The following is a 15,707-nucleotide window of genomic DNA, read 5'->3' on the forward strand; positions in this document are numbered from 1 at the left end:
GAGAGAGAGAGAGAGAGAGAGAGAGAGAGAGAGAGAGAGAGAGAGAGAGAACGAGAACTGAAAGGAGTTAAAGTTTTAAGCCCACCCCTTGTGACATAATTTCTTCAGCAAGGTTACACCTCCTAAGCCTCCCTAAACAGTGCCACCTACTGGGGACTGAGTGTTTAAATATACTAGCCTATGTGGAACAACAATTTCATTCAAACCACTATAATTCTGTTTTTTCCTGTACTTAACTCTTCTAAAGCAGGCCCAGGATAGGTGAAGTTTGGGGGATTGTGGTGGTGGATGTGTTTATATAAGTGAAGGAGGGTGTCCCTAAAGGGATTGGTGGGTAGGTCCTACATAGGATATGTTCTACATTTAGAGAGGATCTCTATTACAAGGGCAAATGAACCAAAGAGGAGGCCCTTGAAGACACTGCACTACAGAATTGTTTGGGCAAAGACTCTTGGAAGTATAGCAAAGTTGTACTGGAGGTGATAGAGCCATCTGAGTATCTGTAATCGACTTATTTATAACTTCCATAGAACACTGGCTTGAGAATGAACTCTCCTCCTGGTCCTTGGTCAGGGCTGGCAGAAAAAATGGGGTTCAGGATGAAAGTCTGGAATACCAGAGATGGCACAGCAGGATGATGAATTTGAAAGGATAGAGGTGCAGATTCTAAAAGCCCAAGGACCCAGAGAAGGAGCTGTTATTAGAGAAATGGGGACCAGGAGGTGCCCGGGGAGAACTTGAGCTGGACATCAAATCAGATACATCTGTTACCTCTTGCTTCCACTCTTCCCTGACCTGAGGTCTCCAATGTGAAGAATAAAACAGCCTAGGAACATCCAGGGCCTACGAGATTCCTTCTGAATCAACTCAGGATGATTCGATTATTTTGATACTGTCTTAGTTTTTCATATTTATATTTGGGTTCTCTGACTGCTGCTACTGCATGAGGGATGGTTCTTTTTTTTTATAATTTATTTTTTCTCAAATCGTAATTCATTCACACAGGGGTTATAAACACAGAAAGGCAGGATGTGGGGAAGGGAATGACACTGGAGTGTGGGTATTCAGGGGGAATACAGATATCTTCAGAACCGGGTATCGGCTGGGTGAAGGTTCAGGGGACAAGTCACTATGACTCTGCCTATGACTCGCTTGTCCTTATCTAAGTTTGTATTATCTGCCAAGACTACCTATTTACAAGGTCTATGACTACTCAGGCTTGTAAATTTCCACAAAAGCTGCCTGTTTACATTAGCTTATAGCCATCTGTTTCAATGTTTTTCCACTGAGACCCAAGACTTGGTGTTAGTATACATGTATGACAGGCCTATTGCTGATTTTAGGCCAATGGCTGATTTTAGGCCTTCAGTGTGTAAGCAGGGCTGCCCCTGACATCTCCTCCCTTCTCTAAGTATAGAGGGGCTGTGGCAATTCTAAATTTTCGAAGGCGGGGATAGAGGCCTGACCTACAGTATTTGAAGGATGAGGGATGGTTCTAAGAAGAAAACCTGGTCACACATAACATTCGAATCTATGGCCCTGATCATAACAGAAAGCATGGTTTCTACGGAACAAACACACTTTTAGAATTATGAAGTCGGTGGTACTACAGCAAAGAGATAAAAGAAATACCAGCTCCTGGGAGAAACATTGTAATAAATGAATATATATTATTTCTCTCTATTATCTGTATGTCATCTATCTTTTATCTATTTATCTAGCTATTATATTTTTATTGCTTACAAAGATTTATATGACCATTGCAGAAAATTTGGAAAATTTAAAAACTACAAGATGAAAAATAAATAAAAAATGATACTTACATTCACAGTAATAATTTTAGCACATTATTTTATTCATTTTATGGCAGTATATACTTTATTTCTAGATATTTAAATATGCATAGATTTATTTTAAATGGTTTATATCTTTATAAACTTAAAAGTCAAAGCAATACCACATATCTATTCTATTTTATAATTAACTTACTATTTTAAAAAACACATATAAACATATTAAGTATACTTTCTATGTCCATATCGTGTCTCAACACGGTTGCCCCAGCACAGTGTTGTGTGGATATACTGTATTGTATCTTTCATCTGTAGACTTTTATTCTTCTGTTACTCATAACTCGGTGATAAGCTTTATCTTTAACACATTTCCAGAAAATTTCAGGAGACTCCTGTCTTCTTATAGTCCTTCAAATTCTTTGTCAAAGACTTTTTGGCTTTCTTCGTGTGGGTCTACTTCTGGGTTCTATTTGCTCAACTTGTGTGTTTGTCTTCTCACCAATATCACATTGCTGACATCCTCCTGTCTCCTCCTCACCCCTGGCTATCATGTGAATGTTAGGGACCTGAACTCAGGGCCTTATGTTTGCCCAGCATGCACTGGGCCATCTCCCATAGCACCCAGAGTGTTCTTATTTAGAGATATCTCCTTCAGCTTAAGCGGGTTTTCTTGGACTCTAGTCATTTGATAACCACCGTCTTGATTTTATTCTAGTTCAGAAAACTCTCTATTGTGACTTACTATGTTTTTTTTTTCTTGAATGGCCTTACAATTTTATTGAAATAGATTGAACTTCAGCTTTTAAGACAGTATCCATCAAGCTAAGCGATTATGGCCTAATTACATATATTTAGAAACACATGTTACAATTACAAAGATTATTAGTGTTCTGCCACCCAATGCATGTCACAGCAGGAGTAGGGGTGTCCCACCCTGGAGGAAGCACTGGTTAGAGGAAGCAACAAGTGCCTAACACTTGTTTCTCAGGATAGTCCCAGGCTGCCAATGAAGCCAGGTTTAAGATGTCAGCAACTGTCTAGAGGTCAGATCTACAGCTAGGCATCAGTTAGGATATTTTGAGTTACCGATTTCCAGAGGCCAGGACTCACTCTCAGTGAGAACTGCATAGTATGTTCCAAGCACAGGGTGAATACTGGGGCACTGTGCTCTTGTTCTGACCCAACACTGCATATGTGCATCTGGCTTCTCACCTAACACCAACTAAACCACCTCTTCCTGTTTCTCTCCCGTTCTTTCCCCCCTTTTCTTTCTCCCTTCCTTTCTTCTTCCTTCTCTCTCTTCTTCCTTGTTTCTTTCACTTCCTTCTTCTTTTTCTTTCTGGCACTGGGGATTAAGCTAGAACTTCATGCATGCAAGGCAAGAGCTCCACTCCTGAGCCACTCGCCCACTGTCTTTACTCCCTACCTGAATTGCAACTGCCTTTTCTTTTGGAAGCCCTAGAGATGGTTGCCTACTGTAGCCCATTTGAACCCAGATCATCAGCCTCTGCTTTGGAGCATCTGAGCACTATAGGCCCACCATCCCAACTCCATCTTGTTAAAGAATCAGTTGTTTGGACGGTATTCATGTCAATCAAATTGGAATATAACGCAGGGATGTATGAACACAGGAAGGCCTGCATGTAGGGCAGCGGCACTGACTCTGATGGCCTTCCTGGATGCCTCAGGCTCTCTTTTTTACTTCAAAGAAGCTGCATTTAGACAGAAATGAGTAACATGCCAGTGGTCCATGCTAAGATGCTGTGAACCCCCCAACAAAAAGGACCAGCAAAGGGATGCACGGATGCTATTGTACGTTAAACTATTTGAAGTCTAGCAATTCATAAAATATTGCCGACTCTGATCAAACTTTAAAACTCAAAAACGGGTCAGCTATCGATTGATGAATAAGATGCTTCTTATGGGCCTATGTGCTAGCTGTGTTCACTGCTGGTCCTGAAATAGCATTAGGCATTTCAGGTTCAGATTTTTCCCAGAAGGGGCATGCTTGCCAGTGACAGAGACTGCATATAAGCTATATTTGTTGATGGCACACAATACAGAGTCTTGGGGCTCCTGAGGACATCTTTGTCTTACTTTGCATTCCTTCAGGTTGGCTGTTCTTTCTACCTTGATCTTGAGCCATTCCCTCATCCCCCACAGTGGTTAGATAAGTAGGTATGTTTGGCATGAAGAAATGACTGGTAATTACCACTCATTCTGCTTGGACTTGCTAGCAAGGCTAAGGCAAAGGAGGGGACTTCTGACAGCCTGAGCATGACTGAGATATGGCTTGGCCAATTAAGGCCTTCATACTAGAATATTCCACGCATGCTATAGGATAGCGAAGAGATTCATCACCTATATTTAAAGTTGAATTTACTGATATTTTATGGTATTAGATATTATTTCTATTAACATTTTATGCTGAAATTACAGAATGATTCGTGAGTACTGAATTTTTGATTGCTTTTACAGTTGCTGGGACACTATTAAACTTGATTTACGTTAATAGTGCTGTAAGAAGATATTAACAATGGAAGTTCCAAAAGCACTTAGCATCTCATAATTGGAGTTAAATGACAAAAAAAATGAAGAGATAATAAAGTGAGGAGAGGAAAGGAGAGAGAAAGTTTTGACAATATTCTTTTCAACCTGTGGTTCTTAATAAGGTTTTTTTGCAGGATTGTTTTAAGTTCGGAAGGGATCAAACCCTCATCAGGAGAGGTGACGCTGATTTATTAAAGGGATTTTATAATATGGAAGTAAGACCTCGCTCCAGGTAGAGAGCACAGAATTTAGCACTTCTCTGAGAGAAAATGTTCCGATTTCCAGAGGAGAGAGGAAAGTCCAATTACCACATTCTTATTCCCTCTGTTATGTCAAGAAGATCGCCAAACTTTTTAAAGTGAAAATTGATTTAGCTGGAGCTGCTAGTGTAGAGACAAGGGGGCATTTGTAGCCAAGATGTCAAAGCTCGAGCAATAACAACAGCCATGGTAATGAATTTTACTGCACTATCATCACAGACAGGCTCTGTTCTCGGCACCTTCCGCATATGATCTCATTTAACCTCCATAACAGCCCTGTGCATTATGTGGTGGTGACAAATACCTGGGAGAAACAGCTCAAGGAAAGAAAGGTTGGTTTGGACTCATGATTTCAGTCTTTGGTGGGCTGGCTCCATAGCTTTGGGCCCAAGGCAAGGAAGAAGGATCATTATGACAGGAAGCAGAGCTGTCTGTTTATGGTAGGCAGGAAGCAAACATGAGAGACCAGAAGTGGGCAGAAGTGAGATACTCTTCAAAGTGATGCCTTTCGTGGCCTACTTCCTCCAAATGGGCCCTATTTCTCCATCTCTCCATACATGTACACACATATATGTGTATATATACATACATACATATATTCATATATACGTACATATATGTATGTATATATATAAGTATACATATATGTACATATATATGCATGCACATCACACAGATGTACACATATATGTATATATGCACACATGTACATATATACATATATGTGCACACATGTATGAATGTATACACATATGTATACATACACATGCATGTGCATGTATATGTATGTAGACATATGTGTACACATATATGTATATGCATGCCTACATATATGTACACATATATTTATGTATATATGTAAAAAAAGATATGTGTGTGTGTGTGTGTGTGTGTGTGTGTGTGTGTTTGTGAAGGGGTCAATACATTGACCAGGTCAGAACTCTGATAAAGTTGTATCTATCATCAGAACACCATGGCTTCAATACATGAGTGTTTTGGGAGTTATTTCATATGTAAACCACAATAGTTACTATTATGACTTCTGGTTGCAGCTAAAGAGAGGGAAAAAGTGAGTCACTTTGATTTTCAATATAAGGTCTCACTCTTTCCTACACTGGCTTTGAACTCATGGCACTCCTTCTATCTCAGCCTACCAGATGCTGCGATACGGATGTGAACCACCATCTCTAACAATTCAGTGGTAACAAGTACAGCATCAGAATTTGAACATCAGCAATAGTCTGGCTCCCAACAGATCTTTACCTTCTACACTTTTTGGGGTGTAGCAAGTTATAGTTACATGGGGAGTTAATTTAAATGTGACTCTCTTGGGCCCAGTGTGCTCTATCAGGAGATATTCCTTTCTCAGAAAACCAAGACATTTTAGAACTGTATACAGACGAACATGAGTTTGAGCAATGCTATTACTATATGTTAACATGTTTTTCCTGACCCAGAAGTTTATATTTTGAATGCTTTTTAAAAGAATTCAAGAGGCCGGAGAGGTGGCTCAGCACTAAAGAGCGCTTGCTGCTCTGGCTCAGACCTGAGTTTGGATCTCAGCACCCACACTGGGCAGCTCACAACCATTGATAACTCTTGCTCTGGGGCGTCAGACATCGCTTGTCTCCATAGGCTTCTGCATTCATACGCATATCCGACCTCCAACCACATACACACAATTAAAAATGAAGATAAAATTCTATAAAAAAACATAAGCAATCAAAGCACTTTTCCGGACTTCTGCAAGTGAGCCCTAGACATCAAGCAGATTGTACTGTCTAGAGAGATCATCTAAGCATGGCAAGCAAAAGCAGGATTAAACTTAAGATTGTGCCATCTCATTCCAGATTACAAGAGACTCTGGGGAATGATGGTGAGAAGGTGAGTGGAAACAACACAAGAGAAAAGACCCAGGTGAATTCTGACTCCCTGGCTTTTATGGGGGCAGAGTGAACAGCACGGCCTAGGTCTTTCTCCTGTCTCTTTGGCTTCAGTCTTGGTTTTTATGGTCTTTACCTCAATAAGTAGTCATCTTTCAAAATCTATAAGGTATTGACTTCTGGACCATTTGGGACAGTCTAGTTGAAAGACATTGAAGCATCATAGGAAAAATGAAGTTATTTACATGTCCTTTGTGATAGTCTCCTATGTTCTAATTGTTCTAGATGATTTGTAATGCCTGATTCAACAATATTTTCTTATGTATCTCTAGAGTATTTACAATGCCAAGAACAAGGTATGTGTTATGCAAATAAATATACATTACTTAGGGAATGACAACAGAGTCTGCACTTCCAATGTTTTTGAATAGTTCTCGGCCAAATCCCTGCATATGAAACCTGTGCACATAGAGGGCTAAACATGCTTTGTTTGAGTCAAACAAAGAGCAGAAACAAACAAACAAACAAAAAACAAATGGATTCTAAATTGGAAATGCTACCTATATGCTATCATAATATTGACGGCGAATATTGGCTACCATGATATTAACGGTGAACACTGGTAGAGAGCTGCTGTTTAGTTAAAATTCTGACATGGGATAATGCTTAGGAAACAATGTCCTGCAAACTCTGAGGGCTCATGGCCACCCTACTCAGTCTTGACCATTCAGAGCAATAATTCGGGTGTTCTGTCTTCAGTGGAAGTGACTCTTTTCATTACTCTCCCCATAAACCTATTTTCTTTGGAGCTAAAACTAGGGATCTGAGCAAGTATGGGAGCCCAAATCTCAGCCTAGACTGAAGTGCATTTTAACTATAAATAATGAGAAAAAATTCCAATTTTTGTACTTAGTTTTCTCCTGAAACCTATATGAATACACACATACATTATGCATGTACACACACACACACAAACACACACACACACACACACACACACACACTTACTCACATGCCCACATGGGGTCTTGAATCCTCTCTAGATAAAGAAGAGATCTAAATGCATACAACTACACTGCCATGTTAGGGTTAATATCTGTTTTGCTTTATGATAAAAGTAACCTCAAGTTGTTTCTGGCTGAATTGAATCATTTGCATGAAGGATGCACAGTGGTAAATATAACAGATTGAGTGAGATTTATGTTGTAAACATTATCTAAAAACCACCTCTTCTAAAGGCACGGTTCAAGGGGGAGCAGACATGTCTATTTTATTAAGCAAGGAAATTGCTCCAGGAATCTAGGGTAAAATATTTTCCTTGTAATTTTAACTCACTTAGAATCATGTGATTTTTACTGATTTATTTCTTTAGTTCATCCTTTTAAACTCAGGAACGGACAGCCAAGCATATAACATTTATAGACTTCATTTGGAAAATGGCCATTATTTACCTTAAAAGCGATTGAGAATGTGAATCCGGGACCCTGTTAAGATCATAGCTAACAAAAGGCACAGAATAAAAAAAAAGGGACTGCTCACCAATAAGCCCACCATAGATGATTGCATGGATAGACACACGAATAGATTAATGAATAGATAGAAAACCAGATAGATGGATAATGCAGATGAATGAATTAAGAGAGACACAAATGGATAGACAAGTAGATGACAGATAATAGAAAGGAATTCATAGATCAATACATGGTTAGAAAATGGACAGGGAGCTGCACATGGAAGAATAGATGACTGGGTAGCAGGATAAATAGTTGATATCTAAATGAATATACCCAGGTGAATGGAGAGAAAGATGCCAGAGGTTGATGAATGTAAGGGAGAATCTGGAATGAAACGGTAGATAGATGCAAAGTTACCACAATATCATGATTGTGCCTGACTGCAGTGGAATACCAATGAAGATAAAGACATCTCTCTTCGTGAAGGGTTTTAAAACAGTTTAAGTGTTTGGGTTGTGTATAGGCCCGAGTAGGAAATGAGTCACTAAGAGTTCTGGACTTACACAATGAAGGGCCCAAAGGTATGAACAAACAGTCAAACATATCTATGTGCCATGATTAGATCACTCCTGAATCCCCCAAAATGCACTAGTGAGGCCTACCTGGCCTCTTCGACATCTGCTTGAACAATGCCCAGATGCAGAGACAGAGGAAGATGATGGCTTCCCAAGCAGCCTTGGTGCATTCTTGATAACAGGCAAAAGACATTCCTTTTGGCCCTTTCTTTGATTCTAATATTCTTATGTACTTGCTCTGGTAGACCTACTTAGGAGGGCCTGGTGTTGTAATTAATCCATGTCACAGGAAGATGTAGTATCGGTGGGGATTTATGAGTGGTTTGAGCTGCCATGATGTGTAGGGAACCTCAGCCTGTGTGATATAAATGCCTCTGCTAATTGGATTGCCAGAGCTAATCAGAAGCCAGAAAGGGAATTTAAAAAAAAAAAAGAAAGGAAAGAAAAAGAAAGAAAGCCATGTTTGCTGCTGCGGCTGCTGAGGTGCTGCCGGCGGCTGATAAAGTGGACAGCTCCTTTCAGGACAAGAGCTGCTGGAATTGAATCCTCATGTACAGGTCTTACTCCTGACAGCTAGGCTATCTCAAGTGACACATCCCCCTTTGTCACCAGCCCAGGAAGAAACAGGGCCATAGGAGGAAGGGCAGACTGATCTCAAAGATATCTCTCTCTCTCTCTCTCTCTCTCTCTCTCTCTCTCTCTCTCTCTTTTTAAAGATTATTATTATCAAACTGCGAATTCGGAGCAGAGAGGAGAGATGGAAGGAGCGGAGACCATTGTGAGAAGGTACCCATCAGCTAGCTGCTGAGATAGTTAGATGGTTTCTCTAAATTGAAGTTCTACTTCCAGGAACATGGGAGTGACCAACCCCACTTTGGGGTGTGACTCTGGGAGTGTGAGCCCATGTCTCCAAGGCCAAGAGGCACATGTAGGTTCCTGAGCCAAATTTTACTGAAAACGAGAGTGTGACGCAAGGATACCCATTTTACTGGACAGGTACAATTTGGAGAGTGGAAGGGCTGGGTCTGTAAAGAGGGTAAGGACACAGACCAGGTGTAAAGCCTCTCAGTTCAGGGGTATGGGGGTGGGGAAAGCCATCAAAGCTAAGAAGGAACTCATGGTCTATCCTTGGTCTTTCTGTGTTTTGCATGAGGGTCAAGATTAAATAAAGCACATGTATGTTCATCGTGCCATACACTTCCCTCTAACTAATGGTTCATTCCAGCAGAAAGCGTGTAAGGTATCTAAGGAGAGACTGGGCAGCCCTGGGCAGCTCTCTATCTCCATCTTCCTTGCCTATGCCTTCATGATTCTCTGCAAGGAAAACAGGTCTTTAATATTTGGATTTACCAAGCTGAGTTTCCTGAGGTTCTCATTAAATCCTACTTCTTATCCCCTGCCCCGGCTTCTTTCCCCTCTGTCATTATCTCTCCTTTGCCTGTATTTCTTCTGGAGCCCCCACTCTATGCCCCAGAGCCCTGCCTGAGAGGCAAATCCTTAGCCTCGATGAGTAGGCAGCAAGCCCCTCTTGCACACAACAAAGAGTCTATTTTTTCCCCCCTGCTCTATCTTTTGGACGACACGATAAAAAATAACCCTGTATTTATGCAAATTGCAAAGTAGCGTGTGATAATGAAAACAAAACAGCGCTGGCCCGCAGCCAAGACATGGCGTTGACGGGGGCTCCCGACCATGTGCCTCCCGATTCTTCAGGGAAAGCAGCTGTAGAGAAATGAGACTACATACAGCACCCTCCTCACGGCGCGCACACCCACAACGGCACGCATTCCGGTACCCGTCACCTTGGAGCTGGCCAAACTTGGGGATCCAAAAAGCGGTCCTGCTTCCTAGCGGTGTTGAGCTCTGCAGCGTCGTCCCCCACGAACCTCCCTGCCCCCTGCTCCTGATTCCCTTTCAGGAATTTACAAACATTTTTCCCTAGATCAATATCCGTATTGATTATTCATTGTGAGCGAGTCGTGTGTCTTTGGTGATCCAGCTTGCAGAGGGTAGCAGCTAAAGACGGCTGCAGGGGGAAAAAATAACAGAAGGTGAGAAGGACCCAGCTCTGGCTGGGGTCTGCGGGGCTGTCACATCACAGAGAGGAAGAAGAAGAGAATGCTCCAGAATGAAAGGATGGAGAAGGGTGGAAGAGAAAGAGGGAGCAACAGCAAGCAAGGAAGATGGGAAGACTGCATCTGGTCTTAGGGATCTCAACGGCTTGGAGGAAAGCCCCATCATCTTGGGTCTGCTGCTAGGTGCAAAATGCTGTGTTCCTCTGCTCTGGGAGTGAAGAGTGACTCACGGTTTTGGAGTCTTCCTACGTAAGAGCTTTTGGTGGGGGGATTCCTTGGCTTGCTGACAGACAACGAAGGACGCAGCAGCAGTGAGGTAAAAGAAGAGGAAGAAAAAAAAAATCAACCCAGTCCTTTCCAACCGCCTCGCCGAGGATGTGCACCCGTTCGGTTTGATTTGAACAGCTTGCTGCTCTAAATGGCATGCGGAAGGAGGATAATTAAAAAGGCCAGCATCACTTACTAAGTGAGTAAACACAAAGCCGTTCCAAACGTGCTCTCCAGTTAATGAGGAGCTGTGATTTCTTATACTTCAAGGCAAAACAAGACAGGGATAGGGGCTCAGCCGAGTGTATGTCTGCATGTGGATGTGGATATGGGGGTGGGCGGTGGTCCTTGGTGATGGAGATAAATCGACTAATTGTTGGTGATGTTTAAAAAAGGGATTACTGGAAAAGACGGTGAGAGGATGACAGGAAGACATCTTGGATCAGAGCCAAAAAATAATAATCAAGGCAAATCAAGTCTGCAGTTCGGAGAAAAACACCCATGGCTTGGGAAGCTCCGATGGGAGCATGGGAACCGCTGGAGCTCCTCAGCCGAGTCTGGGAATATTGTTGTGGGCACAAGAGGACAAGACTCAGGAAAGAGTCATGGCATGCCAGCTTATCCAGCTATGCCACACACTGAGGAAAGAGAAAACCCAAACCAAATCCACACGAGACCCAAACAGTGAAAACCAACATATCCTTTGCATTGGAGTCTTTCGGCTGGCTCAAAGTCATTCCATCTATTTAAAGCAATTCTACATCGTGCCTCCTGCTAGTTGCTGCTAGTCGTCTTGCCTGTCTTCCAGAAGCTGCCTTACTGTTGCGGGATGATAGTGGGAAGAGGAGGTTGGGGAAAGTCAGTTTTCCATTGGCTGGGCTTCTGGCAAATGTGCCAAGTGATTGTCTTTGCCATTTGGACCGACATACGGGAGCTGGTTGGGGATTCCTCTTCTGTTGTCACCCAGCTGTGGCTTGGTGAGTCCCAAACCAACCGGGAACTCTTTTTATACAGTGTTCCAAACACACATGGACAAGGTGGGGATCCCAAGGAATAAAAACAGTTGGAATTTCCTTTCTCTGGGTGTTCAGTTAATTGGGCTGTATGTATGTCTTTTCCATGAGTGGGAATGGGGCTTTAAAAACCATCCTGGATATGGTAGCACGGATGAGGGTCTCCTACCAATGGAATTTTTAAACTTTTACCTTGCCTCTTAATTTTGTTCTTAATCTTGTTTCCCTGAGTAGTAGATGATGTCCTGCCGACATAATAGAGACCCAAAGAATATGAATTAAATCCAGCTATGGATGGTTAGGGTATATCTGTGAACACCATCAGTGTTCATAGAGACCCAGGCCTGTGCTGTTTGCCGGTGCATGCGTCAGCATCCTATGCAGTGTGTGCTTGCATGTGTGTGGCTCAGTGCCGGTGTGTCTCTGGGAGAGGGAGGGAGAGTGTGAGGTTGGTGTGGACTGGACGCTTGGGTATTTATGTAATTCATGCAAAGCATGTTCTGTGATGCTAGGCAGACAGCCACCCATCCCTGGACTCTGCTGCTCTGGAGGGCCTGTTCAGACCTGATCTGAATGTTAAATGAAAGAGACAAAATTAGCATACTAACCAAGGATGTCAACCCCTCCTCACAATCAGGAAATGGCCCAGCCCCTTTTCTCTAAAGCTGGTACAGCCATGCACGAACCACCAGCCACTTAACTACGTCCTCTGCCGGATCATGTTTTATTGTTGTTGGTTTTCATTTTTGTTTTTAATGAAATACTGGAAATTCATTAATGAGGAGGGAAAGAAGGCCTTCAAGGGGGCTCTAATGAAAACAAATGAACCTCTTTGAATCTCCTCAGGGCCAAATTCAGGGGGTGGGTGGGGCTTGCTTTCTCCTCTGTCGCTGGAGAAAAGGAAATCCCACAGACAACAGACCACTTGAAGAAAGCCAAAGAATGCCCTGTTTGGGAATACTTCTCCTATGTGGCATAGACCAGTCATGATCAACATATCTGTCTTATTAAACCTCAATGGGCTTTTATCATGCTAACTCTAAATGACAAGTGTGGTCTACCAGATGTCTTTCCGTTTAAGCTCAGGCATAGGTTATTGAAGTTTCTTGACCTTGTAAAGGTCAGAAGAAAAGAACCTTTTGAGCAATTGCTTCTGGCCTCCCCCCCCACCCCACTTTTTGTCAGTCTTGCTTTGTAGCCCAGGCTGGCCTGGAACTCATGGTGATCCTTCTGTTTCAGCTTCGAAATGTTGGGACTCCAGGTCTGAGCATCCAGTTGGCTGGTCTCTATTGCCCTACTGTTTGTTTGTTTTTTTTGTTTTTTGTTTGTTTGTTTGTTTGTTTTTTTTGAGTCAGGGTCTCACATAGCCTAGGCTGGTATGTAGTTAAGGATGCCCTTGAAGTACTGATCTTCCTGCCTTTACCACCCAAGTACTGGGATTACAGGTGTGTAGCAACATAACTGGCTTTATGAAGTACTGGAGATACAACCTAGAACTTTGACTATGTTACATAAACCACGTCCCAGCTTCTTGCCTCCACTTTAGAAGTAAAACACATCTTTTCATTGGGCTATGTACTAGGCGTTCTGCAAAGACAGGAGTTGCTTTTATTTTGATCTCCATAATACAAGGAATCAACAAAGAGGAAAGATGTGACTTGTGCCTCGACAGAGCCCACACTAAAGTAGGAAGAATGCTGGCTAAGAGCCCAAGAGCTGGCCAGGTTACCCTGAGGATTAGGCCATTGAAAATGTAGTTTTCTTCTCTTTCATTTCTCATTTCTTTAGTGTTCCAACAGGTGCTAGAATTTCTTCTGTTTTTCCTTTATTCTTCCCTACTTCCTCCTCCTCTTCCTCTCCTCCTTTTCCTCCTCTTTCTCTTCCTCTTCTTCTTCCTCTCCTCCTCTTCCTCCTCCTCTTCCTCCTTTTTCTCTTCCTCCTCCCCTCTTCTTCCTCTTCCTCTTCCCCTTTTCTTCCTCCTACCCTTCTTCCTCCTTCTCCTCTCTTCTTCCTCCTCTTCTTCCTCCTTTTCCTCCTCCTTTTCCTCCTTTTCCTCTTCTTTCTCTTCCTCCTCCCCCTTCCCTCTTCCTCTTCTTCCTCTTCTTCCTCCTCTTCTTTATTTTAATACTGAATATTTAAAGACTGAGTCTTGAGCTTTGGATACAGTACATAAGAACTCTCTCACTGATTCATAACCCAAATCCTCTTTTTTAAAACTTTTTCTTTTAAATCTGAAGCAAAGTCCTATCAAGTAACTCAGGACCCTTTGAATTTACTGCATAACATAGGTGGACTTTGAACTTGGGAGTCTAACTTGAACTTTGAACTTAGGATCACCTGTTGTCTCCGCCTCCTGAGTTGTTCTGATTGCAGGCCTATGCTGACAAGCTTGCCACCTTCTTTATTTTATTTTTTAAAAGACTGACCAGAATATCCTTAAAAACAAACTCCTATTCATTGTTCTTTAGTGGTTTTGTTTTTAAAGGGGGGTGGTCACATATTCTGAAATGTTCAAGGATCATTGGCCCAGTTTCAATACACAGGACAAGGGCTTGGGTTGATCTAGAGAGCCCTTATCCCTGATCCTGTGGCATTTGGTAAAATAAAAGCCCTGCCTCCTCGTGCCCAACTTTCCAGTGTTCCAACAGGTAATAGAATTGGTGTGTTTAAATAAATACATTACTTTTAACTTAAAAAAAATTACCCTATTGGGGATTGACTCTAGGGCCTCTTCTATTCCAGACAAGCATTCTTTTACCACATAGATATATTCACAATTCCGAATACATCAGTCTAAAAGGCTAGGGGCTGGAGAGATGGCTGTGTGGTTAAGAGCGCTTGTTCTGGCAGAGGATACTGATTTAATTCCCAAGACCCACACGGTGGCTCACAATCACCTGCAACTCCCAAGTACTCTCCACACACATCTCCTGCTCCTCATTGTAGCCAGTGACAGGGATGGCTAGTTATCATGGTGCTTGATTTTACAGATGGTACGCCCTTAAGACAGAACTTGTCTAAGGGCAAAGCTACAGAGGTATCATGAGGCATTGGGGTCTAACTCTGATGGGATCTATTACTCTCTGGAAGGTCTCATTAAAGATACCCTCTTTTGAACTCCTGACCTCATTTCTAGGTTTGCATTATATGGGCAGTGTAGTTGGTCCTGTTAGCAGTAAGCAACCATGGCTACATCATGGTGGCTGTAGCAATACACTCACTAACTTTCTATTCTCCAGTATTTGCACGTATATCCTTTCTTCTTTTGGAAGTCAACTTTACCCACCAGCTGATCTACATTTACTTCCTGAGGGGGAGGCAGGTACTGCTGAGTGAACTCAGGGTCTCACACATCCCGGGAAAACATTGAGCCCTGAGCTATGCCCCCAGGCCTCTTTTAATATACAATTATTTATTTAACATTTTTTACATTTGTTAATTCTGTGAGCACACACGCACATCATGGTGCGTGTCAGGATGTCAGAAGATAGGCTCCAGGAGTTGGTTCTCTCTTTCTACTCATGGGTTCCAGGGATGGAACTCAGGTGGTCAGGCCTGCAGGCAAGGCTCTTTAGCCTCTGAGCCACCCTGCCAGCCCCTTAACATTTTATTTGAGACAAAGTCTTACTGAATTATCCAGGCTGGCCTTGAACTCGTTCTGTACCAGCAGTGGATCTGTCTCAGCCTCTGATGTGGTTGAGATATAGACCCTGCCACAGACCCCTCTTCATTTCTGTCTGCCTCCTCATTAACTCTCCTTCTGGCCATTGATGGTCCAGTATATCGTGCTTCACTTCCCTGTGTTACTGGATTCTTTCTACCTCCCTCTCCTCCACC

The sequence above is a fragment of the Grammomys surdaster genome, unplaced genomic scaffold (assembly GCF_004785775.1).
Source record: "Grammomys surdaster isolate TR1022 unplaced genomic scaffold, NIH_TR_1.0 187, whole genome shotgun sequence".
In the NCBI taxonomy this organism is placed as follows: Eukaryota; Metazoa; Chordata; class Mammalia; order Rodentia; family Muridae; genus Grammomys; species Grammomys surdaster.